The sequence below is a fragment of the Epargyreus clarus genome, unplaced genomic scaffold, assembly GCF_041222505.1.
Source record: "Epargyreus clarus isolate Ecla_fem2 unplaced genomic scaffold, WU_Ecla_fem_2.2 ptg000010l, whole genome shotgun sequence".
NCBI classification, from domain to species: Eukaryota; Metazoa; Arthropoda; class Insecta; order Lepidoptera; family Hesperiidae; genus Epargyreus; species Epargyreus clarus.
The window spans coordinates 10,033,268-10,060,052 of NW_027332218.1; the positions used below are offsets into that span (position 1 = coordinate 10,033,268).

The window sequence follows — 26,785 nt, forward strand, 5'->3', positions numbered from 1 at the left end:
TTGACAACTTTATCAACTGACATTATTCAACTCACAGATTGTTACTAATTCTAAGATACAGATGGAAAATTATAGATAGGTTATATAACTAAAATTACTTGATCATTCTGTCTATGGAGTTATTACTCTATGAAAATTATTAAGGTCTACTCACAGGTTGGGCGAGTTGTGCCGTACTTATTGTGTTTTTTTTTACAATAAAATAACTTTACTTTTTTGTAGAGATAAAGCTAAGGTCTTTCGCTACAAATGAACAAGCATTTATATTAAACATATTCTGCATAATTAAAAATACTTATTTTTTTATACTTTTAGCAAAACGAATAATATAAAAAAAAATCAAAAATCAAATAACATACATATTATTGTACATATTTAAATAATACTATAATATCTATTACTTTATTTCTCTCCCCCCTTTCTCTTCTCTCCTCCCTTAATACTGATGATCGTGACTCATTTGCTTTATGGCGTCTTTCCAGAGATTGGGATTAGTGGCCTGGTATATCGCCTCGCTTACCGGTATCTTTAGATGGCCCGATACCTGGTCTGACCATCCATTTGGACTGCGTCCTCTGGGTCTCTTGCCCTCCACCTTGCCTGTCACCAGTGGTTTTTCCAGGTTGTTTCTTCGGGCTATTTGACCGAAGTATTTAAGTGCGGTGCAAGCAAATACTTGAAAGACGTTGGGAAAGCTCTAGGTGTAATTATTTTAAAATTGATGCCTTGGTCCCGAAAGCTGTCCATGAGATTCTTAGCATGCGCCGCCAGCACCACATCTCAAATGCGTTCTCTCTTTGTCTGTCTGCTACTTTCAGCGTCCAAGATTCCGATCCGTAGAAGAATATGGAAATGACGAGCGTACGAATTAAGTGAACTTTTATACGCTTAGTAATATTCCTGTACTTCCAGAGCCTGGTAAGGTGGTTCATTGCTGTTTTAGTTTGTTCTAGAACTTTCTAGAAATTTTTGAAATGATCTGTAAGACTACCAAAATGTCTGCACTATTAGTTAGTCTATTAGTAAGTTCTGAAAATGCATTGCATGCTTTATGCGCGAGTTTTTATGAAAATTTCCCCAATAAAAAAAAATATTACTGAGCTTTATGAACTTCATTTTATTATTAAACTTCTTGAACGTTTTTTTTTATTTATTTTTTGGTGATTTTTTTTTTTGCGTTTTTTACCATTAAACATACGATGTATTGTAGCCCGAGCAATGCCAGGTTTCGCTGCTAGTTTGATATAAAAAAAACGTTTCATGCATTAATCAGTTCGGTGAAGGGTGTCCTATACTGGGATCCTCTACTATACTTAATCAATAATTACAACGATTTATTTTTAATCGATTGTCGACTAATTTTTACAGAAGAAAACAAAACAAAATAAACGTAACGACCCGGAGTTTGTGTAACGGCCTCTTGATTCTGAGAATGCGTCAAAACAAATCTTGCACAGTCATTGTTATTGATTTTTTTATTCCAAGCACAATGTTGTCTTGTGGATCGATGTAAATTGATTATGCGAGTCTATTATTGTGTATTTACTGTGTTAGGTAATGTGTACTGTTAAGTTTTACTTGCTGTTTTGCTTGTGTGGATTCAGTATCTTTTTATGTAAGACCTAATGACATAGGTAATACATCTATGGTAGGACCTCTTTGATATTCATAATGCAATATGTATTTACAAAAATAATACAATAAGTTTTTGGTATTCTCCGCAGGGAATCGTTTGATACCAATGTAATGGCAGAGCATGCACAAGAAATATTTGATCATCCTGCACTATCTTCGGGCGTCTGCCATATTAGATGTAAAATGCAAAAAATGGGTAAGCATGTAAAATTTTAGATTAATGAACTGGGATTATGTGTTTTAAAATTCAGTTGCAAGATTCAATCCTCACATAATAATTAACAAACTATCAAGGTATGTTAAATAGTTTAAAAATCTTGACACTGGTACACGACCACCTTTTATGTATATATGTCTGTAGGTATACTCTGCGCCCAACTGCTAGTCCGCTCTGAAGTCGTTGCGAGCAGTCATACAATTTGCTATGGCGACGCCATTCATTTCTATATTCAGAGCGGACTAGCAGTTGGGCGCGGACTTACACTGTCTGCAATTTTTACTTAGATAGAACGGTTAGTGCGGAGATTTTTTTTATTTTCATCAAAAGACTTCTGGCACTTACTTCAGAAACAAAACACAATTTTATCCTGTTCGGGCTCATTCTATCATTAATGGCGCCTAATAACAAAAAATGGCGGATCTAATCTGTTCACTCAATTTGAAAGTTACCTATCAGAGCTTCGACATGAACGATATGATCTAATTAATAAACATATTGTGATTGCAAGATTTTCCTGTTAACTGTACTTCGACTGTGACAAGAATCAACTGTCCATTCGTAGATGTAGTAATCCAGTAGAGTCCTAACAGGTTCATAATCAGAACCTAATTGGAAGTATGTGGCCTAGTTGCGATAAGAGACAATACTGCCGAGTCAATGAATAATACGATGAAGTAAATTATGAATATTAATAATATTAGCAGGCGTGAATTATCATTGGATGTAATAATCGAATCATTAGAAGTCTATTTGGTTACTTACTCTATTGCTCACTACCAATTTTGGACAACGTGATGTCCGACTTGTCAACTACTTGTTGTTGTTCACTTGTTTGTTGTTAAAACGGTTCATAAAATATTTCAATCAAAAATTTCGTCCGTTTGAAATACATAAGATAAAACGTGAAGTATTTATAGTGGCGCCGCTGTCATTCTTTTTTATAATAGTATGGAAGTATGAAATGAGAATACAGGTCACCTAATGTTAAGTAGCTACTGCCGTTCATGGACATCTGTAATCTACTCTTGGCTACTGAGGTTGGCCACAGTTGCGTTACTACCCCTTATTACTTGCATCGCCTCTGATTAGCGTGTCTCCCTTACCACACCCTTCAAATCGACACATGGCTGCGCTTATACAGAAGATTCCGGAGTCCTCTAGTCCTGAGAATGTGCCACCGTGATCGTTTCGGTGGGTAAAGATCCCGAATAAGCCGGTGTCGCACCCTCTGATTCGGCTACCTTTTGCCCTTTTGAAGGTAACGTCATCAAAATGAAAAAGTACATTTAGGACTTTTAGGTTTAGACTTTTTAATCAATAATAGTAGGAAAAATACAGTTTCGCAACAGCTGTTATCTAGTTGACCGATAAACCACCGATATGAAGTATCTCGGTAATCGGTCGGGATCGCCGAACGATTGGCACTGGCACGGCCAGTCGCAAATACTTACAATGTCAACGTTATAATAATGTTATTATGATTGAACTGATGAAATATTGCTATTGCGTTTTATGCAAAACAATTTTACTGCTAATACTTTCAAAATGATTTCGGGTTCGGTTCCCGGTAAGTTGAAGTCTAAATAAGAGTTTAGAAAACACTTGCGAGTGATTAAATATTTTATTCCAAATATTTATTTTTGTGCACATTTTTTGTGACATGACAGCAGTGTTACGAGCTGCTGAGTTCTGGTTTGAAGGTTGTGGTAAAGGGTAACATTCACTCGCCTTTGAACTTAGTTTTTCGGTGGCCGAATTGAGATAATAATCATGACTAGATATAGTTCTATTTGGGGTTGGTTATACATAATTTGTCTACGTACTGTATTGACTGTTTTCTATTAGGCGCATGCTCGAGCCTCTTTCACATACATAAAATGATAAAAGACAAGAAACCTATACGATAAGTCTATAAGTCACTGCACGTTTTGTCCTAAAATAGCACCAATTATCGAAAACCTGGATCAAGTCCGATAAATCAGGAGTTACCGGAAGAAAAATAATTACGAATAGTCTCAACGTTTGACCCGATTGCTATCTTAATCTCGATTACCGTTATTTATTGCCGATTCGTTGAGCCCTATCGTAAATTTATTATTTTGTAGGTTAAGCTCACATTCTGCCCGCGTTAGGGCAGCACGCTTCTGCTAATACAATATTAGCTATTCTTGGAGATTTGACGTGAGTGTTCAGAAACATGGTTTTTAGAATTGAATTTTTTAACTCAAAAAGTGATGTGAAATTTTTTATTTCCTCTTAAAGTACAGGATATTAGTTAAATTTATAATTAAAATGTACCTAATATTTGCGTATAAAATGTTATATTACAAGCATGCATTCTTAAGTAGCAGTGATAGCCTAGTGGTTAAGAAACTCGGCCTCTCGATCGAAGGGTCCGAGGATCAAACCCAGGCACGCACCTCTGATTTTTCAAAGTTATGTGCGTATTAGAAATTAATTATCACTTGCTAAACGGTGAAGGAAAACATCGCGAGGAAACCTGCATACCTGAGATATTTATAAAAAAATCTCAAAGGTACAGGTAAAGGTAGGTGTGACGTCTACCAATACGCACTTGGCCAGCGCGGTGGACTATGGCCTACCCCTTCTCATTATGAGAGGAGACCCGTGCCCAGCAGTGGGACAGTAATGGGTTGTTGATTATGATGTCGATGATTCTTAAGTAGGTGCAATGAAATTATGTTCGTGACAAAGTGCGCACTTGCCATTGTTTTGTTTGGAATGGTTTAACTGACAACCTTTGACTAACTAATGCCCGTTATTAAAAATCGATCTATCAAATCTGTCTTCTCAATACAGTCAAATGTTGGTCGTTTAACATGACAACCATTTTTTCACATCGCGACGTAACTTGTCCTTTTTTGTTGCATTTCATCATGTGGTGAACTACGTTGCTTTCAGCTTTCCTAGGACTTTTCTTTCAAACCAGCAATCAGTTGAGGTATACTTGGCTGGTATGTAGTTTGGCAGATACCTATATCGTTTAAATAGGATTTGAGGAAATGTTTAAAGTAGAGAGAAAGATTTTAAATCTCAAAAACTGAAATCTGTGCATTAGAATATTTTTACAAATTGCGTTACTTATCAAAATACATAAATTATCTTTTAAATCCTCTCTTTATTAAATCGAAAATTATTTCAAGACTCGTTCACGTCGCCTTATTTTAGTTTCCTGTAAATCTAAAGTGTAGTAGCATGATGTGGCCTAACTCTGTAAATCAAGGTGCTCCAAATGCAGGCGACTTTGGCTCAAGTCCAAAATAAAATTAAATATATTCTGGAGCCCAACTCCTACATAACACAAAAATAATAACTACTTTATTGACCACATACCGCGGGATAGTTTGAATGTCATGTTACGAATGTTATTCGTAGGGTATGTTTTTATACAAGGCGTTTATAGATAGTGTGAAACTTGAGTTTTAGTACCTGATTGTGCAACAGTTAATAATGACTGAATGATTTATATTTGTTAGGTTTTCGTACACAAAACGTCGACGTTGTCCGTCTGTCACAAGCTTTTTGAACCGTAATAGATAGACGCTTGATTTTTTTGTTAATTGCGTACTAATATCGTTGCTATAGCCGCAAATATTAAAGACAAGAAAATTAACAATAAATCACAAGAACTTGTACTACTTAGAAATAAAATAAAGTTTCGGGGATAAAACCATTCTATAAGATCAACTCAGTCATTTATATTTTATTTACATTACTGCTTCTTTATTTTTAATTATGTTTTCACATGTTCACATAGAAAACGAAGACAAACACAAAAGTTCTTCATAAAGTCATTCCTAAATGAAATTCTTGTTTTGCAACAGACGCAGTCGGCACAAGCGTGTAATTGTAAAGTAATTAGTAGATAGTTGGTAATAAGTATGTAACTATGAGGCGGTGCGGCAATATTTTAATTAAAATAATGTCCCCATTGTCCGAGATTTACTTCCCGGTTGAAATTAATGGCTCCAGTATCAGTTATCGGAGACAAAGTAACATTTGTTAAGTACACTCGTAAGGTATTGAATTACTTTACTGTGTCATTGGAGTGCGTGGGTAAAGGATATAATAGTTGGTTATGTATCTTTTATTGTTCCACTGTTGGGCATAGGTACTTCTGTGATTTTCTTCGTTAATTTGAAGAAGCAAAAAGGTGCAGTGCTACTGATGGTGAGGTCACTTTTACGAGATGTTATATAAGCAAAATTTTGATATTAAAGAAGATCTTCTTTGTGCACAAGTGAATCGAACAGATATATCAAAATTTTGCTTATACTCTTTATGTCCCATGATATGTAAGATCATAAGCAAAATCATGTAGATATAGGGAGGATTTTAGTTCTTGTGACCGTATTACTACCCTGACTTAATTGGAGCGCTTTGTGTAAATTTCAGTACCTTGCCCTTCAAGTTGCATTGCAGCATTGTCGTTGTAGATTATTTTACAGAAAAATAATAGTGGTACTGATGGTGCCTTGGTGGAACCACGAAGCTTAACGCCTTTTATTTGTACTTAATCTATCCCAATGCCTATCAACGATTCAAATTTGACCATTAATTCGTCTCGTAATCGTAAAATATCTTGATCGATTAACCTTTATGTGACCTAAATCGAGCTCCACTTCTTATAAGGTAAACAAAAAGGCATAAAAATTAGTTTTACCAGATTTTATTTTAATTGAGACGAATAAACAATAACAGTGAATTGAGTGCCTACTCACTATATACAAACAAAGATAATGCATTAAGTACGAGAATTCTTCATATTGCTTGCATGTTTGATATTTACAACGTAACCCGCTCATATTTCACCGGTCGACGCATTCCAAGCCCTTCGATACGAAAGCTCCGTATCGACTCAATCGGAGATCGAATCGCGACCTAAAGCTCAACTCCAAACTTTCCAGAACTAGCGTTTGCCTCACGCTTCGTTTGGATGACGGAGATATAGATGTTCTTATTTTTAAGTTTTAGGAAGTTGCTTATTAAAATAATATTTGTAAGGACTTAATTGAAAAGGTTTTTATTATGATATTTTTTTGTATTAATGTTTTAGTTTTGTATTAATATATAAAATATCTTTCTCTACGTAGTTTGATTATCATATTTAATCTAACTTAATATTTATAATATACTTTCTTAGTTCTAGCTAAAAAGACAGTTTTACAAAACTTATCATGGCTTAGTATCGTGAAAATACACGACGTTTTAAATCGAATGGCGCGAAGTTAGGCGCTGTCGCGGCTGATCGAGCAATCACGCTTTCGTTCGCGACAACTTCATACCGGTTAGATCAGTTTAGTGCAGACAGGCCAGCGCCCGCGCACTCGCTGTGTCTAAAACCAATACCGGCAAACATCGACCCTTTTTTTCAACAAAACACGGCCTAAACTAACCGAAACAAACATCAAATCAACTTAAAACAGTGCTACCAGTGCGATATATAAAGTTTAAGTGACGTTTTTGTAACGAAAAGGAAGTGTAGTTGTTTTTTTGCATTGCAACTCGAGTCCTGTGTTGTTAAAGTTTGGTACGAGTGCCCTGCGCGATACCAATTAGTCCAGAGTCAAGTTCATTGTCATCTTGCTCTCTCGATTCGACTGGTGAGTGGATATGGTCAACTCCTTTATTGTTTCCGTTGTTTTATCAAGGTATAGGTATGTTCGGATTAAGCACAGCGACCTCTCGTGGATTTGCATGCCTCCTTGTCAAATGAACTCCCAAGTGATTTGTTACTTTCATACGTTCTTATATTAAATGCATTAGGAGAAATATGAAGATGATTTTCTTATTTGATTTTGGTATAAGGGTCAGGACCAAATTTTTGACGGATTCAGAAAAACTGAAGTGTCCGACTCATAAGTGACAAAAACTTGCGTACTTTACACGCCTAAAAATAATTTGGCATATTTTATAATAATATCTTATGTTACTGTTAACAGTCTCATTCATCAAATAACTTAATTTGAAGCTTAATTTCTTTAAAAATAATATAATATCGAACTCTTTATATTTTTGCGCCATACAAAATACGCATGTCCTTGCTTGACTACCTAAGAATATTTTGGCCGAAGTTTTTGTTTGACGTAAGCTAGCATTCATACCTTGATATTATTAAATCCTTATAAACACCAGTAATCGTTTTCATTAACAATAGCACAATAACCATTGATAATATAGTTTTTACAATTAATTTTACATACGTCCCAAAATTCTTTCCATTGTAACACACCTGTTGTGCGACGCTATTATGTCCAAACCAAAAACCAGATTTAGGATTTAGTTGATTATTTAAGTATGGCAACATTGGCTTCAAGTATTGGCAACAACATTTTGGATAAACCGCCATGTTTTTTAAATGTCAGTTGACATTTTGTTTGTGTCGTCAGCGCGTGTCGTTAAGATTTCCGGACTTTAGGTGAGTAAAACTTTAATATTTTTTATGATTTTCTAGAAATTGAATTATATTTATTCATTCCTGTTATCTTTATTGTTAAATAGGAAGCAGAAGTGTTCAATTAATGGTTCAGTTTGTTAATTATTGCAAGTATTAGGTTATGTCGTGAACAATTTTCATTCCATTGTGCGATTTGTGACACGAAATTGTGCGACGTGTCACAAGGGAAATTTCTAAAGTTATGTTTACAATAATTCTTATGTCATTAACGAATTTAGTATTTTATTCGAAAATGTTTAAATATATTAACTTACTACATTAATTTAAATTACTACGCCAGAGGCCTAAAGGAGGGTACCTATTGTATTAGTTGGTATGTTTTGAGATGCTACTGGGTCTTATTAAAATTCTCATAATTTTGTATTTTATTAATAGTTATTTTTTGCCACATTTGTTGTCACGTTATATTTCTTGCCTGTTCCGATGTTTGTAAATCTCAGTATTTTTTTCATCTCAAGCATGTTTATTAATAAATTTAAAATAGATAGGGTACCTACTTTTTGGGACTCGTAATTTAAGAAAAAAAGTTTTTCTATAAAAGGTTTTGCTTAGTCTTAGCTTTTCTTAGTTTTTATTTATTCTTAGCGAGCTTGCTCATGAGGCGATTAACGCCTCCGCTGGCCGTCTGGCCGCTGCCTTTTGATGAGTTTTTAGCCTTAAAAGTATGTTCATTGCAACAGTGAAAATTCTTTTAAATAATTCTGATAGGTTTATGTTTTTTCTCGATTCTTCGTGTGAAGTTAAGCAAGTCAAATTAGCAGTTAATGTTATTTGTCAAGACCGAGTACCTTTTTCTTTTCAGATGCCTTTATCATCCGCTGAGCGATGTCGAAAGTACCGGGAGAAACTAAAAAGGGAAAATCCCCAAAAATTTGAAGAAATGAAGAAGAGAAACTTGGAAAGAACGAAAGCTAAAAAACGAAAAATAGGCGATATGAGCGAAAATGAAAAACAAGATGTGAGAAAACAATGGAGAGATGCTAAACGTAAAAAACTTAACATAAATGAACCAGTGGCAATCGAATGTAAAAGAGCACGTCGTTGCTATCGTTTATATTGTGTATATCGTCGTTGCTATATTTTATAGGATACAATTAAGTAAGTAAAGTTGTTAATAAAAGCAGTAAATGGACCAATGACTATTTAATTGTATAAGAATTTTGAATGTTTAAAATTATTGTTGTAAGTGTAAGAAAAAACAAGCAGTGTTTTAGTTTTCGATTTATTAAATTTTTCTTGAAAGATGATGTTTTTTTTTATATTCCACTTTTCTTAAATCTTATGACTATTTGCACACACCCTTATAATTCTATTGTGCTACATTTATTTTCCAGTGTGACATATTCCGTTGTGATTTCCGTTGTGCAATTACGTCAAAAATTTGGTCCTGACCCATAAGCTTTTGTTGAACTTAAAAAACTTTTTGCTTACTTCCATACTTTATTTCTCGAAAAATAAGTATATCGAAGAATATATTTAATTTATGATAAACAGTTACTTAATTTTCTTCCACTTATTTTCATCATTATAAATTTAATAAGTAAAGATGACTCTATGTTATAACGTGTTACTTAATTAAGTTTTTGTTAACTCTATCTTCTTTTTGCTCATTGAATGAAGGCTCTACATAAAGACAGCTTCATACAATATTTTATTATGTTGCTTTGTCCTAATTTCCATTATGGTATGAATTGTTTTTTTTTCATAAAAATATGTATATACATATATCTACAAGTAATTCGGTTTGAAGGATTATTTTAAAAGTACACAAAATTTTAGTAATAACTTTATGAAGTTCATTTTGGAAATTGCTTAACATTGAAGAAAAATATAACATATAAGGTATCCACTGAAGCTCATAGACATTTTGTGATCAACTAAGTTTGTTTGTAAGTTTTAGTTGAAGTTGTCTATTGTGTTGTTAGCCTTTGTTGTTGTCTTAGTCTTTTTTTAACCAAAATAGGTGCGCTTAAACGTGCAATTATAAAGCAAAAATCGGTGAGACTTCCTTGCGGCCAATACGTAATGAAAAATAGTTAGAAAAGTACGTACTTACATACTCGAAAAGTACTTAAATTCTTTTACGCAATGTTGTATTTCTGTATCAATGTAAACTTATTTTTTCATAATTTCTACGAGAACGAAACTTTTAATTTCTTAAAAATTGTTTCGTTGCATTGTCAGCTGATTTACACAAATATAAGGCGGACTATCTTTGTTCTCAGGATTAGCTATGCAATTATAATATGATCGGCTTCAGCTAGAATCTTTGTTTTTTATTTAGTTGGTTACGGATGGCCCTGAACAGCAATGATTCTACCATCAGGTGGACTGTATGTTCGTTTGTTAATTCCATCTTATAAAAAGTCCAGATTTGACTCGTATGTTTATATGTTAGCTATGTATGTATATGTTTATGTGATGCCATCTTATCAAGGCACTGTCTGTCAGTGTAATCTTGTTTATTCAGCTTCTCAATACGACAGTGTAAGTAGGTAAGTACGTGAGCTAAGTAGCTCTCTTTGTTGGGGAGACGTTTCGTTAAGATGTGTATGCACATGCCGTACAGATACACTTTTAAAATTGAAAAAAACGTTTGGTACTGAAAATTTGTTTTGCATACGCCCTGCATATAATATTCACAATCATTGTTAAATTTATATACTTATGATTTTTTTGTTGAATCCTGGCACTTAATTTGAGTAATACATATAAAAAAGAAAACATTGTAAATCGAATGTGAGAAAAAACAAATGAAACCTGCAAGCAAATAAAACGTACATCTTTTAAATACGTAATTAGTCGATATTTTTATGTAAAATCGCAAGTCGGTAAGTGTTTTTACAGTGCACGTGAATTGGATAGTGTATAAGCTGCAGTATATTCTTATAAGATTGGTAATCAGACGTTTAGTAAGATTTCTCAGAGCCTACGAGAGGTCATTGATTTTAAAATTATAAGTATGATTTTTTTCATTTCATGTTTAGTTTTACGCGACTTGGAGGGTAATGTTTTTTGAGGGTATGTTAATATCCTTTGTAACATTGTGTAAAAGAATTGAAGTACATGCATCCAGTACTTTTCGAGTTTTGCGGAAACAAACATAGATGTATCAATAAATTTGAAGAGAAGTAATGTTTTTTGAGGGTATGTTAATACTCTCGAATATTACATACTTTGTATCCTATCCATGTTACATACTTTGGCATGCCCTGAAGCCCAAATGGCTCGAAGAATTTTAACATAAGAGGTGTCGTTGGGAATTATGGGTCTAAATTATGGGAGTGACACAGGTTTTTTGAAGCAGTGATTTTTTTGTTTTTGGAATAATTCTCTATTAAACAGAAGTATTTTATGTAACATCATTTTCCAGATAAGATTATAAATAAAACGTTTTTATGTATCTATCTGTATCATACTTTTAATCTAACCTATATTATTATATATTTTTATAGTAATGTAGATATTGAGATAACTAGGTAACTTATAAAATGGTGTGTATTATATCAGCTGATAAAACGATATTATCACAATTTATAGGCGCCTTTATAAAATTTTATCAAATTGTTTTCATTATAATCTTTTGTTGCATTACTTTTCATTCTACCTATTTTTGATTTCTTAAAGTAATTTTAGATTTTTGTTGTTTAATACAACTTAAACTTAACTTAAATGTATTTTTTTACAAATTGATTGATTTAAGATGAAAGATTAATGAAAAATGTAAATTTTTTTGACCCTTAATTTTTAGCTATGTCCATCGTGCGTATGAATTGTACCTGTGAATATGACATGGATAATATCAAATTAATTAAATTCTTCCCAGCATTAAAGCTATAATATGATATTATACAATTTTTTACCATCTTAAATTTTATTTTTCTTTTATAACATTGAAGCAGCAAACGAGCAAGGCGTCCATCTGATATTAAGTATGTGGTTAATAACTACCACCCATAGACATATGCAACCAATTCTATGCAAAACAGGATTTATAAAGCAATAATGTTTACATTACCACTCCTGATCACTAAGGTCGCCCGATATGTAAGACAGCTTCAACCGAAACAAAGAATTGCTTCACGTTAGCAAGGTGTGGTACCTCCCTTGGTTACTTGGCACAATATTGGTTCTATCACCTTTCAAATTCTTTTGGCATCCATTTGCCCTTTATTTATATATTTATTGTCCTTTAATTATTTATAATTTCAAGGTGGTAGAACCCTTTGTGGTTCGACTCCGGCGGCACCACCGTCACACTTATTCCTGCCTATTAACAGTAGTGTCAAGCGCTGCTGTGTTCTGGTTTGAAGGGCGTGGTAAGGGAGATATTCCGAAGCGTTTCAGCTTAATCCTCACGGGCATCTGTGGTTGACCTCAGGAATATCTAATTTTATCGAGGGTTTATTTCAGATGTCCATGGGCGGCAGTAGCCACTTACCATCAGGTGGACTGCATGCTCGTTTGCTACTTCTATTTATTTTATTCTATTTATTTAAAAAATATATTTTTTAAAGAATGCCTGCGTTACTTTGACTTTACTTCTATAAGAACCATACTCATAAAATATGTATTTTTATGAGGTCACAACAATTCGTTAAGTCACGTTTTAAGTAAGGTTAAACTATTACATTAACTATTTCAGTAGTAAGATGGTGTTATGCAACTTGGGTACTCTAGATTAAGAGCACGTGTCTGTGGTTGGTTCTAGGAATTTAAATTGTGAGACATATTTATTAACATACGTACTTAATAGTAACACGTTCCTTAATAGTAAAGAAGGAGAGTTAAGTCTCCTTATAGAGTTGGAAGTGAGGATAAGTAGAGATAGGCTGGCTACACTTCTTTTAACATTTCACCTTTTGGAACTGTTGGGTTCTTATTTCCTATTGTGCGGCTCTTCGGGTTTTTGTTAAATAAGTATGTAGGAGCAAACGAAAATACATATTATGGAGTTTCTTTCGCTGCTTCTTCTCCATAACAAAACACATTGTGAAGATGTGTTGAGTTGACATTCAAAAAGAGCGCTGTAAAGAAACTATTTTGAATTAAAATAATGTTTTTACAGTCCACCTGATGGTAAGTGGTCACTGCCCCTATGTATAACCAACTCCATATAAAACAGGGGTTCTACACGTTGATACTGCACCTGGCTGGTCCCCTCAGATGTAGTGGTTGTCATACATGTCTGACACGCAGAAAGTTCCGGCTTTCTAACCCCGGTCAAGCTAATCTAAAATGTAAATTTAATTTTCTATTCTGGGTCTGGGTGTAATAATTAATATTCGTTTCTGTTTGTGTCCATGCAAACATAATAAAAAGATCCCTAGAAATTGTGATTTTCAAAAGATCAGAAAAAGTATTTTCTTTTCTCTTACGATTAACTGACTTCAACGGAATCTTTTCCACAAGTCTGTTTTTATTAATACGTAACGTCTTGTTTATAAAACACTCCGCCGGGATATTCCAACGTCTTTACATAAACATAAATGTTATATATATTATGCTTTCTACTTCGGCGTTGATATGATAAATTGTAGCGTGAGTTAATACTCGCGGACAAACATACAGACATCAGTACACTTGTATCTTATGTGTAAACAAATAAACGGAGATATTCAAATGTATACAAGGAAAGATTGTGTAATGCAAAATTACAATTGCTTTCTACAACTAAATATACTATAATTTTGTGAAGGAAACTTTCTTGAGGAAACTTACATGAGCTAAAATTCTTTATTACGTTTTCAAAAGTTTGTTGAGTTTAGTTATTTACAATTATGTAAATTTGGTAGACTATGGTCCTAGTTCTTATTCTGAAAGTAGACTCGTGCCTTAATTTAACATTTAAAGGGAGATGAAATAGATGTATGGTCTACGAACAGAGACCTAAATTGAAAGACCATTTATTACTGCTACCTCTTGGGCAAAAAATGCATGCATTTCAACCCTCAAAGAATTTCACTGGAATTCCCGAATTATAATCCCGTGTTCTGGATGCCATGGACATATACATGGACAAAAACACTACTTCTAGTCCCAGAATCTAAATTCATTTGCTTGACCGGGAATCGAATCGCAAACATCTACATGGAAACATGACTGATTGCTGAGCTATGGGATCAACTGGGATATATTACTACAAGCTCATCGGTGGCTTAACTGTAGTTATTTTCAGTCAAAGGGTTAACATTTAAGACCTGTATCCAGTTACAGATAATATTAAATGATATACTGACATCACTACGAAAAATAATCTTTAAGACTATGTTCCACTTCGTTCAGTGAGCTATAGTTAGTATGATAGCTATAGAAAGCTTTCCAGGTTTCCATTAAACATAAATTTATATGTTTTGAAAATGAATTTTACTTAAAAAAGTATTATACAACTAACAGAAATTAGAATTAGAGCTGTTAGTCGTAATGTAGTAGTTTGAACTAAATACAAGACGTACCCAATTTACGGTGAGTAATTACATAACATGCAATTTTAAGCAGTGGTACAAACCCTTAAGGGCGTAACTAGTGACATTTCAATTGCTGCCGCTATGATCCATGAGCCAACCGGTTGAGCCAGTCCAGAAAGTCTAATTCCAGAAGATATTTATTTCGGACAAGCTCCCCGGATAATTTAATAATATCAGTAATTTGACAGTTAAATCCGACACGACCAAATAGTAGAAGATCAGAATTAGAGACGGCCTTCATCCATTCGTTTAATGGATGAAACCTATTTTATATCAAAGTTAGTACGTTAAAGAATATATCGCAAAAGGACTGGCTAAAACATCCCGGTCAGACTATGGTTACTTAAATATTGGTTCATCTATGACTAGATGATTTTTAGGTTTTTTAGTAATAAAATAAGTCGCTAACAGTTCTTTTCATTGATGAATATACAGGATAGACATCCAGAAATGTGCCACAAAATTTCTTATATCGCATCGCTGTCAATGGCCAACAGTCTTAACATTGTAAGTGGGCCAGTACTTTCGCGATCCAGTTTGTATAAGCGTACATTCATTTGCCGTGTATGTCTGTCAGCTCGTAAATCCCCATGAGATGAATGTTTACAGTTACATCATTTTCCATGAGTTGTGAGGGAAATTGTTTTTTATTATGATACTGCGCGGCTGACAACGATATTTTATGAATAAATAATAGCAAATGAGAATTCATGAGCAGCGATAGCATAGTGAAACTCAGCTCAAACTCAAATTTGTCAGCGTGGAAGATTATGGTGTAAAATCCTCTTACTTTAAAAGGAGACCTGAGCGCACTAGTGGGATATTATCGGTTAACGATAAAGCACCTTTATAATACAAACTTAACTAACCCATGTTAAGGGTGTGGTAACTTGCGTCATTACAATCGATGCGTTGTAGTATGGTTGTAATACTCCCCAATGTATTCATTACTAATGCCCAGTGATGTAACGTTACAAGCGTGCGTCCTATTCAACTCGTTACATTACACATGCGTCAAATTCACGTCGACAATCAATACCTTTAGAGCAGAGGTTCTCAAACTTTTCGTTTATCGCCCACCTTTAGAATCAATTTGTTTCTAAAGTCCCAGTAATTGTTACTTTGGGAGTAGATCGGTAAAAAAGCTACTCTTTTTTCTATTAGGGAACTTAAGCTTTGCTAATATAGTTGATTTTCACATGTAGGAGGGACTATTTTGAAATTGGTGTATTTCGCATTAACGCCACACCTATAAGTTTTGAAGAGGTAAGGGAGAAATACTTGCTACTTCAGGCAGGAATCCAATTGCATGGACTGCATGCTCATTTACTACGAGTACTTTGATTTTATAAAAAAAAACTAGATGGCGCTACTTCTGCTAGTATAGACGTCTAACAGTTAAAAACATTTGCCACTAGATGGCGATATAAAAATGACGTCACGAAATCTGACTCACGCTAATAACATGTTGTTCAAGGAACTATAAGTACCCGGTATGGCGCTGAACAATTCATACTTACCTGGCGTAGGGGACACCGTGATCAGGAAGGCGGTTCCCCCAGGGCGAGACCTACCCATTGCACTCCGGTTGGGTTGACCCCTGCGATTATCCCTAATGTGGATAACTCGGACGCGTAATTTTTGATAGTAGGGACTGCGTTCGCGCTGTCCCTTTATAAATATGTTACGTTTGTAGTCTTGAGCGTAATAGTTCGCGACTGGGATCGATCGATTTAGTTTGCTGTTTTAGTTCGTTTGCTCCCAGCTGCTTCTTACCGAACAGTTGGGATTTGGGAACTGAAGAACAGATGAATTAAAAGAGCGAAAGATCTGCCTTTTTTGAGTCATTTGTAGATTATGTGACAAGATTAAGAAATGCATGAATTAAAATGTTTAAGCGCTAAAAACAGCATAATCCTATTGATTCTTATAAAATATTTACAAAATATGAGGACATTAGTTCGGTTACCTCCATTTTATCACTAGTTCAGTTAATAGGTAACGAACTATGGAGCGGGAGATCGGGGATCTAGTTCGCGTAGTTCATCTGTGGGAGCGCTCTCCTCAACTAGTTCGTTCGCTAACCGACACACAAGACTAGTACCAGGATGACGATGAAGCACCTTTTACATTACAAACTTAACTAACCCATGTTAAGGGTGTGGTAACTTGCATTGTTACAATCGATGCGTTGTACTGTGCTTGTAATACTCCGCAATGTATTAATTACTAGTGCCCAATGATGTAACGTTACAAGCGTGCGTCCTATTCAACTCGTTACATTACACATGCGTCAAATTCACGTCGACAGTCAATACCTTTAGATCAGTGGTTCTCAAACTTATGTGATATACTGTCCATTTTCTATTAATTCATTTCTAAAACCCCAGTACTTGTTACTTTGGTAGAAGATCGGTGAAAAAAGGTATTCTTTTTTCTATTTGGGTTTTTAGGCCTTGCTGATAGTTGATTTTCACATGTAGGAGTGAGTATTTTGAAAGTGGTGTATTTCGCATTAACGCCACACCTATAAATTTTTTGAAGGGGTAAAGAAGAAATACTTTCTACTTCAGGCAGGTCTCCAATTGGATGGACTGCATGCTCATTTACTACGAGTACTTCAATTTTATAAAAAAAAAACTAGATGGCGTTACTTCTGCTTGTATAGACGACTAACTGTTAAAAACATTTGCCACTAGATGGCGATATAAAAATGACGTCACGAAATCTGAATCACGCTAATAACATGTTGTTCTAGGAACTATAAGTACCCGGTATTGCGCTGGAGAATTCATACTAGCGATGGGCGATTGTTCTAAAAAAAACAATCGAATAAATCGACAATCGACGGAATCAACAATCGATTGTCGATTTATTCGTAGTAACAAAAAAACAATCGAATAACAATCGACGTTCGAATAACAATCGACGTTCGAATAACAATCGACGTTCGAATAACAATCGACGTACGAATAACAATCGACGTACGAATAACAATCGACGTACGAATAACAATCGACGTTCGAATAAAAATCGACGTACGAATAACAATCGACGTACGAATAACAATCGACGTTCGAATAAAAATCGACCTTGAAATAACAATCGACGTACGAATAAAAATAGACCTTGGAATAACAATCGACGACCGAATACAAATTATACCGCGCGGCCACATGCGTGTGCTCAGGACAATGTGCAGGTGCGTCGTGTTGCAAAGTTATCGTCACTTGCCACTGGTTGGAAAATGTAAAGTATTGTATTACATTTTAGTCAATTGTACTATATATTGTTGAGAAATAATTATACCATAAATCATTTTGTATCAAATACTATGGAGTATCATCGATAATCCAGATGTCGTAGTCATCCCCTAAGTTCGTTTCATGACAACGTTTTCAAAAAGGTCATCTGAAAAATATAATATACGTCTCCATGGCGCATATTGTAGAAAAAGATTATCAGAAAATATAAAATATGTCTTTTTAGCTTATATTATAGATAAAAGTTATCACAAAAAATTATGTACTCATAGTTACATTACAATTACTCGGTGAAATACTATATATTTGAAGAAAAATAATGTTAACAACGCGAGTAGGGTGTGAGAGTGTGTGGCCACGAGGCCACAGTGAGCAGTGCGAGAAGCAAGGTGTGGACGCACCATTAAATAACGGAATGCAACGAAGCGGCGGAAGGGTGCACGACGCATGTGCGCTTCCCCCACCAAATATATAAGACTGACTCAGATTTCTTAAACACAGAAATTAGGGGCTCCTCGCTGCTAGTAGCTTTGTGTATACTAAATAGTTGACCAACAACCAAATAGCTTCGATAGTTCCATTTTTACGTAACAATCGCGTATCGCTTGACTGCGCTGTTACTAGTTTTGCGTTTACTAAACAATCGAACAATCGAGGAACAATCGAACAATCGACCAACAATCGAACTATCGAACAATCGAACAATCGACGAACAATCGAACTATCGAACAATCGACGAACAATCGAACAATCGACGAACAATCGAACAATCGACCAACAATCGAACAATTTCGATTGTTCGATAGTTATTCGAATACAATCGAAGAATTTCGATAGTTATTCGAATACAATCGAACACAATAACAATCGAATAATTCGATTGTTTTTAGTAACAATCGCGCATCGCTAATTCATACTTACCTGGCGTAGGGGACACCGTGATCAGGAAGGCGGTTCCCCCAGGGCGAGACCTACCCATTGCACTCCGGTTGGGTTGACCCCTGCGATTATCCCTAATGTGGATAACTCGGACGCGTAATTTTTGATAGTAGGGACTGCGTTCGCGCTGTCCCTTTATAAATATGTTACGTTTGTAGTCTTAAGCGTAATAGATTGCGACTGGGATCGCTCGATCTAGTTCCCTGTTTTAGTTTGTTTGCTCCCAGCTGCTTCTTACCGAACAGTTGGGATTTGGGAACTGATTACTGAAGAACAGCTGAACTAAAAGAGCGAAAGATCTGCCTTTTTTGAGTCATTTGTAGATTATGTGACCAGCTTAAGAAATGCATGAATTAAAATGTTTGAGCGCTATAAACAGCATAATCCTATTGATTCTTATAAAATATTCACAAAATATAAGGACATTAGTTCGGTTACCTCCATTTTATCACTAGTTCAGTTAATAGGTAACGAACAATGGAGCGGGAGATCGGGGATCTAGTTCGCGTAGTTCATCTGTGGGAGCGCTCTTCCGAACTAGTTAATTCGCTAACCGACACACAAGACCAGTACCGGGTTGACGATGAAGCACCTTTTATAATACAAACTTAAATAACCCATGTTAAGGGTGTGGTAACTTGCGTCATTACAATGGATGCGTTGTACTATGGTTGTAATACTCCCCAATGTATTCATTACTAGTGCCCAATGATGTAACGTTACAAGCGTGCGTCCTATTCAACTCGTTACATTACACATGCGTCAAATTCACGTCGACAATCAATACCTTTAGATCAGTGGTGCTCAAACTTATGTGGTATACGCCCCATTTTTCAATCAATTAATTTCTAAAGCCCCAGTACTTGTTACTTTGGTAGGAGATCGGTGAAAAAAGGTATTCTTTTTTCTATCTGGGTTTTTAGGCCTTGCTGATAGTTGATTTTCACATGTAGGAGTGAGTATTTTGAAAGTGGTGTATTTCGCATTAACGCCACACCTATAAATTTTTTGAAGGGGTAAAGGAGAAATACTTTCTACTTCAGGCAGGACTCCAATTGGATGGACTGCATGCTCATTTACTACGAGTACTTCAATTTTATAAAAAAAAACTAGATGGCGTTACTTCTGCTTGTATAGACGACTAACTGTTAAAAACATTTGCCACTAGATGGCGATATAAAAATGACGTCACGAAATCTGACTCACGCTAATAACATGTTGTTCAAGGAACTATAAGTACCCGGTATTGCGCTTAAGAATTCATACTTACCTGGCGTAGGGGACACCGTGATCAGGAAGGCGGTTCCCCCAGGGCGAGACCTACCCATTGCACTCCGGTTGGGTTGACCCCTGCGATTATCCCTAATGTGGATAACTCGGACGCGTAATTTTTGATAGTAGGGACTGCGTTCGCGCTGTCCCTTTGTAAATATGTTATGTTTGGAGTTATGATGTGTGTGTACTTACATTGTATTGTACTGTAATCGTGCGTTCCTGAAATTTGTTAACACACTCCGTGCTTCTTACTATTCTTACGTAGACAAAATCACGATTACAATGTAATTCAAACCATTTGAATACTACTTTGTTTCATTTAAAAAATATATTTATCAATAACCTAAGGACTGACATATTGACTTATCAAACAGCGCAGGAATAAAAACAAAATATTCAATTATTTTCGAGTTTTAATTCAAAAGATAAGAAAAACATACCCACAATGACCCACATCGTCTCTTCTGCCGCCTAATTTCCTCTAGGCCTTTAGCTCCCACCAGGGTACATGATCGCTCACTTTGAGAAACATTGGTTTAGAGGTTACAGTAACCAATTACATAATTGCGATTGCAGTATCAGTTATTCAAATCACTGTAGATATAAGATCATTTGTGGTAATACCCGTAATTATTTTGACGTCCCGACACTGTTTAACCGTTTTTTATCTTGAGAATCATATCGATATCTCTCTCCAAATGAGGCTTTTAAAGCGAGACAGCTCATTTGTTTAACTGTCTGTCGTTTAATAATATCTGTTCAGTAGTTTGTCTTTTACGATATATCGATAACGCTGCTTGTAATAATTTATTATTTGATGGCAAAGAGTCAAATGAGCATGCAGGCTAGTTCATTGGTCATTGATGCCAATGGATACTTGTAGCCAAGATTTTATACCATTAAAGTGGCTAGCAAGCATGGAGTCCACCTGAAGTTAAGTGACTATTGCCGCCCATAATTTACGCAGAACAATGCCGACATGTGTAGGTAAGTGGTGCAAAAATAACCCAAAATCGAAGAAAAAGTGCACAGAAATATCGTTTTATTCGTAAATGATCTAACAACTACATTTTTTAAATATTTTTCAAACACTTAAATAGATGACAGTGACAATTTCAATTGTTAAAACAGGTTACAATTCCTAGTTAGGAGTGAGTAATCATTACTAATTTTTTTTTATAACATAGGAGTAGGAGACGAGCATGCAGTCCACTGATAGTAAGTGGCTACTGCCGCCTACTGAGGTTGGCCACAGACGCGCCGCTACCCCTGAGGGCTAAGCTGGAACGCTTCGGAAAAGTCTGTCTCCCTTACCACACCCTTCAAAATGAAACACAGCAGCGCCTAACACTGCTGTTATCAGGTAGAAATAGGTGTGGCGGTGGTGACGCCGGAGTCGAACCGCAAACGGTTCTAACAACTTCAAAATCGAATCTATGACCCCTGACGGCTAAATTGGAATGCCTTGGATAAGTATGTCTTTCTTACCATACCCTTCAAGTCAGTATTCAGTAGCATTTGACACTGCTGTTATTAGGCAGGAATGTGGCGGTCGTGCCTCTGGAGTCGAACCACAGAAGGTTCTACCACCTTTAGACAGTATTAGATTTGGACAGTATTGTCACATTCAATTATCGTGAATTATCTGGATAGGTAAATAGACAGTGATATTAAGATTTTACGCTTTACATTACTACCTCCTTTTCTTAAGCACAAAGGGTTCTACCATCTTTAAACTGCATACGTGGGGTACCCCAGTATAATTATCAAGTACAAACATCGTTGGTTAGTCCAAATACTGCGATTTAAACTAAGACACTACAGTTGTGTAACTGGCACAGTTGTCACAACACATAAGTCGTGCGGTTGTAAGATGTGCGTAATTTATTGGAGTGATTGAGTTTCACTGGAAAAGGTCAAATAGGAATGTTAGAAACAAGCCAATAGATTTCTCTAGAACAATTGCGGAAGTATGACTGACGGAACTATTTTTCAAATGGGATATTTTTTTGCTTTTGTTACTTTACATGTCTATATAATTTTTGAAAATGTAAAAAAAAGGGAAGGATTGTTATAATAAGTGAATGAACGAATATGAAATGTAACTGTATAGTCTAGTTGCAAAAATATACCACTTCGTTGGATGGTATAATTTCAAGATATTATTTCAGACTTGCATAGTTCAAAGACTTTTTATGTCCCACTGGTGGGCACGGGTCCCTCCGCCGGTTTCTTCCCAATGACCGGGGAGGACTGGATATAAGGATTTGTGGAAGGCATATACCTTATTTCTCGATCTTGAAGTGTCGTTATTGAAGGTCATATCACTCCTCGTGGTTAGACACCAGAGGCACCACTGCCACACTTATTCCTGACTAATAACAGTAATTTTGAGCGGTGCTGCGTTCCTGTATGGTAACCTATCTGAGGCGTTCCTACTTATTCGTTAAAATACATTGTGGCCGTAGGATTTACTCGTATTATAGTCTAATGCAAAAAAGTCAGATGCTTACGTTGTTAAGATATCATTTGGGCTCGTCAATCTTTTATTGGCAACTCGATCGATGAAAACCCGATCGATGAATCGCGTGCCAAAACTATTTTAAGTATTGTGACGAAATAAAACTAGTTTTTTTATAAAATAAATATAAAGGTGCTATTAAGTTTAACATTTACTTTTGGGCTAGCATCTCTATCATATCACATAAGGAAGTAGTGTGCCTGTCATATTCAGTGTCTGAAAATGTTAAAGATTAAATGTTAAAGATTAAATGAGCACAGAGGTTGTACCTAAAGATGCGATACCACTCCTGAGGTCTAAGATGCTTCCCGTTAGTACAATAAGTCACGTATAAAAGTAATTTTACCTTGCAGTTATTAGTTAGTGAAAAGTTTATGATTTTAGACTAAAATTATCGCGGAATTGAGACATTTTATTATGTAACGGGTACTCACGATATGCGTTTTTTATTGCCGATATTTCGACCCAGTTGCATGGATCGTGGTCTCGGCGAAACTGAGGTGGAGGGGAGAAACCGTTGACAAGTACTAGTGGTAGTAGTATGGTTACTTCCATTACAAAAACAGTTATTTATAGAAACCTTATTATGTAATTTTAATCTGAACCAGAAAAAGGTCCATAAATCTGTAGTGATATAAATGCATCCGTTCAGAATTATGGGAGGCACGCATCCCCCTCCTTTTCAGCGTTTAAAAATAGCGAAATGTGACTTTTACACCGACTTACATTAAGTTGTCGGTCGGTAATAATATTCGGCACTTCGTGAAACTCCCAATTTGTAACACAGTTGTGCTAATGCTCTTTGATAGATGGCGCTAGTGCTCAAAGATACAGACGTTTATATGAAATATGCTAGCTCGTTTTCAAGCAGTGTGATGGAGAATACTCCAAACCACGCTTAGCTCTGTGGTGAAGAATGGGCAGGAGTTCACTTACTTATTGGGTAAATTGCCCAGTTGGTGTTGCTTTCTCTTGAAATCTAATACGTAGTTATCGTTTTATTGGTAGCTATTCTCTAATATCTTATCATTCTGTAAGTAAATCCAAACCATTACTGAGTCTTTAATGGACTAGTACAGACACACTAATGGTTGGAAATGATGTCATGATTTACGACACAATTGGGCAATTCTTGATATGTCTGACTCTATAGACTGCCTCTAGCATACGGATATACATAAACTAATCTACGGGATACGTAAAAATAATAGGGATAAAAGTGTGTCAGACGTGGTGTTACCATGCGTTTTGATTTCAGTGGAACTTACGGAAAGAAATTTTAAACTATACACAAGATTTAATGCAGCTTCTGTAAGTCCGAAGTCGTGTAATAAACTAATATATTAAAGATTCGTACTAATATTATCTCTTTAAATAAGTCGTTATTGGTGCATGAACAGAAGAATTCATTTGTTTAATTTGCATTTGATGATAAGGCATAGTGGTTACCGTATAGGTCTTAAACACAAAAGTTCCAGGTTTAATCTTAAGCCAGGCCGAAGTTTCGTGGTCATGGTATCTACCAAACTGGGAATGTCCCAAAATATATCTCAGAAAACTGAGTCAACCTCGCATCTGTTGTGTAACAGCATCTGTTAATACTTACGTCGTTGTGAGAACAAAGACATTTTTTAAATTACGTTAGTGTGTCTTTTGCTGAAATGCACTAACCCTCATTAAAAAAATCCCTTTAATCTATCATCATAACCAATCCATTATAGTCCCACTGCTAGGCACGTGGCCCCTCTCAGAGAAAGAAGAATTAGACCAAAGTCTATCACGCTAACCCAGAGTAAATTTATACCCTTCATATACCTTTGGATTTGTATTACTCGAAGATCTCTCATCTTTGGAGGTTTCCTCACGATGTTCTTCTTCACCCTTAAAGCATCTAATCTTATTTATAAATCTCTCGTGTTAGTTAGTTACCGTACTCCTCCGAAACGGCTTTACCGATTTTTACCAAATTTTATATGTATATTCAGTAGGTCTGAAAATCGGCTACTATCTATTTTTCATACCCCTAATTGATAAGGGTTGTTCACCCTTAACATTTTTTTATTTAGGTATATGGCAACACAACATTTGCCGGGTCAGCTAGTGTGCTTCTAAAATTCTTTAACCGCTGTCATAAGTCATATCGTCTAAAAACGTTTTTAATGTACTGTTTTATCCGTATGTACTTTTCCTCCCGATTCCCATTGAAGCAGCATGATATAATGCTCAAGCTTTGATACATAAGAGAGCAGATACATAAAATATTGCATTCGTTTGGACAAAATATTTAGCCACAAAAAATTGGTAACGCCCAAACAATGTTATATCATTTACCACAACAGCACCTTAACATTTCTATACCTTAACGCAATAGTACATTAAAACCTTAATGAAGTGACATGGGTTCAAGTTATGACAAAAACATGTATTGGTAGGATCGTATGTAATATGTAGAATTTGTTTGAACTGTTCGTTTATATTTTATACCATCTTGAAGTATAAAAAAAAGTTACGTCATCAAATATTTTGATTGTGTGTCTGTCTGTTTGTAGGTATAAATCAGAGCTACTTTTAAGGTGAAGGGTGGCGATACTTGCACAAGGCTTTCCGGTCAATTAAAGAACCCTTTGTGGTACAATTTCTGAGGCACCACCACCACACCTGTTTCTGCCTAGCAGTGTTAAGCGCTGCTGTGTTCCGCTCTTAACCAGAGGCGTTTCCATTTATTCCTCAAGGTTTTCATATAACTTGAGATATTTACTTTTGGTTAAAACACAGATGTCGCTGTGCTCGCAGGTTGCACCTAACTTTGTATCATATCATTTAAACGCAGGACTTGCGATAACATCAAAATTTCACTCTCATACAGAGTTGCAACCGGCTAAGACCTGCTTGCAGATAGGGTTGGCAATTTTATAAAAAATATATTATTATAACGAAGTTGGGGTTGGACTTGCGAAATTCGTAAAGTATAAAGCGTAAAGCAATACATATGCTAGAGTTTTACAAAACTATATTGACGGTGATGGTGAAAAGGATATCTTCCTGGGAAATGTGTACGCTTTCAAAATGACCTAACGGTTTTTGGTGTGTTCGGATACCACTGTTTAAGGAATAGTTGCGATAATATTTTTTTAATAATATAGAAGTAGCACACGAGCAGTTAACCTAATGATAATTGGCTACTGCCTTCCATGGATATCTGTAATCAACATCAGTAAGATCGTTGAAAGTGGTAGAACCCTTTGTGGTTCGACTCCGGCGGCACCACCGCCACACCTATTTCTACCTGATAACAGCAGTGTTAGGCGCTGCTGTGTTCCAGTTTGAAGGGTGTGGTAAGGGAGACAGACTTTTCCGAGGCGTTCCAGGTTAGTCCTCAGGGGTAGCGGCGCATCTGTGGCCGACCTCAGGTAGGAATATCTAATCCTATCTGGGGTTGATTACAGGTATCCATGGGTGGCAGTAGCCACTTACCATCAGGTGGACTGCATGCTCGTCTGCTACTCTTATATTATAAAAAAAAAGATCGGATCTTACCTGGGATCAGCGATGTTATATTGTGGTGCCGACGCAGTTTAACTAAGAAGGATTTTAACTTTACTTTGTAATTGGCAACCCTACTTGCGCCAATGAGTTATCGAAACTTATGCAACCTGTATGTTGCTTGCATTTGCATAACTATCTTATTCTCAAAAGAGAAAACATCGAAAAACATTGTATTCGTCGGTTTTGGCTTGTTTTAAATATTTTTTAACATGTTGCTACAGAGGTGATGTCTTCTTTTAGCTGCTTGTAATAAGGTTATAATAATCGCGTATTAAATAATGCTAACAGTTTTATTGCACTTTACCATAAATTACTTTTCCAACAGAGGTTTAAATAAGTCGTTATAACAATAGAACCCATCTCTGCCTAATGACAAAAATCTATCGATTGTATCTATTATAAAGAGTTATTTCATTTATTTTTAATCGCAAAGCAGTTAGT

General features: G+C 35.6%; 1 protein-coding gene, 1 long non-coding RNA gene and 3 other non-coding genes across 8 annotated transcripts in view; all 5 read left to right on the forward strand.

Annotated features, from left to right (window-relative positions):
• The first annotated feature begins 7,159 nt into the window (after positions 1–7,159).
• Positions 7,160–26,785, forward strand: part of LOC140745522 (rho guanine nucleotide exchange factor 17) — a 160,058-nt gene continuing 140,432 nt past the window's right edge. For all 4 annotated transcript variants that reach the window (XM_073077432.1, XM_073077430.1, XM_073077429.1 and 1 more), the window contains exon 1: positions 7,160–7,479. The gene's annotated coding sequence lies outside the window, so the exon portion shown is untranslated. The remainder of the gene's footprint in view (positions 7,480–26,785) is intronic.
• LOC140745521 (uncharacterized) lies at positions 7,685–9,577 on the forward strand. The gene is made up of 2 exons (XR_012102667.1): positions 7,685–8,294; positions 9,136–9,577. It is a non-coding gene; the product is annotated as an uncharacterized LOC140745521 (long non-coding RNA).
• On the forward strand, positions 16,313–16,474 carry LOC140745658 (U1 spliceosomal RNA). The gene has a single exon (XR_012102681.1). It is a non-coding gene; the product is annotated as a U1 spliceosomal RNA (small nuclear RNA).
• On the forward strand, positions 18,977–19,138 carry LOC140745660 (U1 spliceosomal RNA). The gene has a single exon (XR_012102682.1). It is a non-coding gene; the product is annotated as a U1 spliceosomal RNA (small nuclear RNA).
• LOC140745661 (U1 spliceosomal RNA) lies at positions 20,265–20,426 on the forward strand. The gene has a single exon (XR_012102683.1). It is a non-coding gene; the product is annotated as a U1 spliceosomal RNA (small nuclear RNA).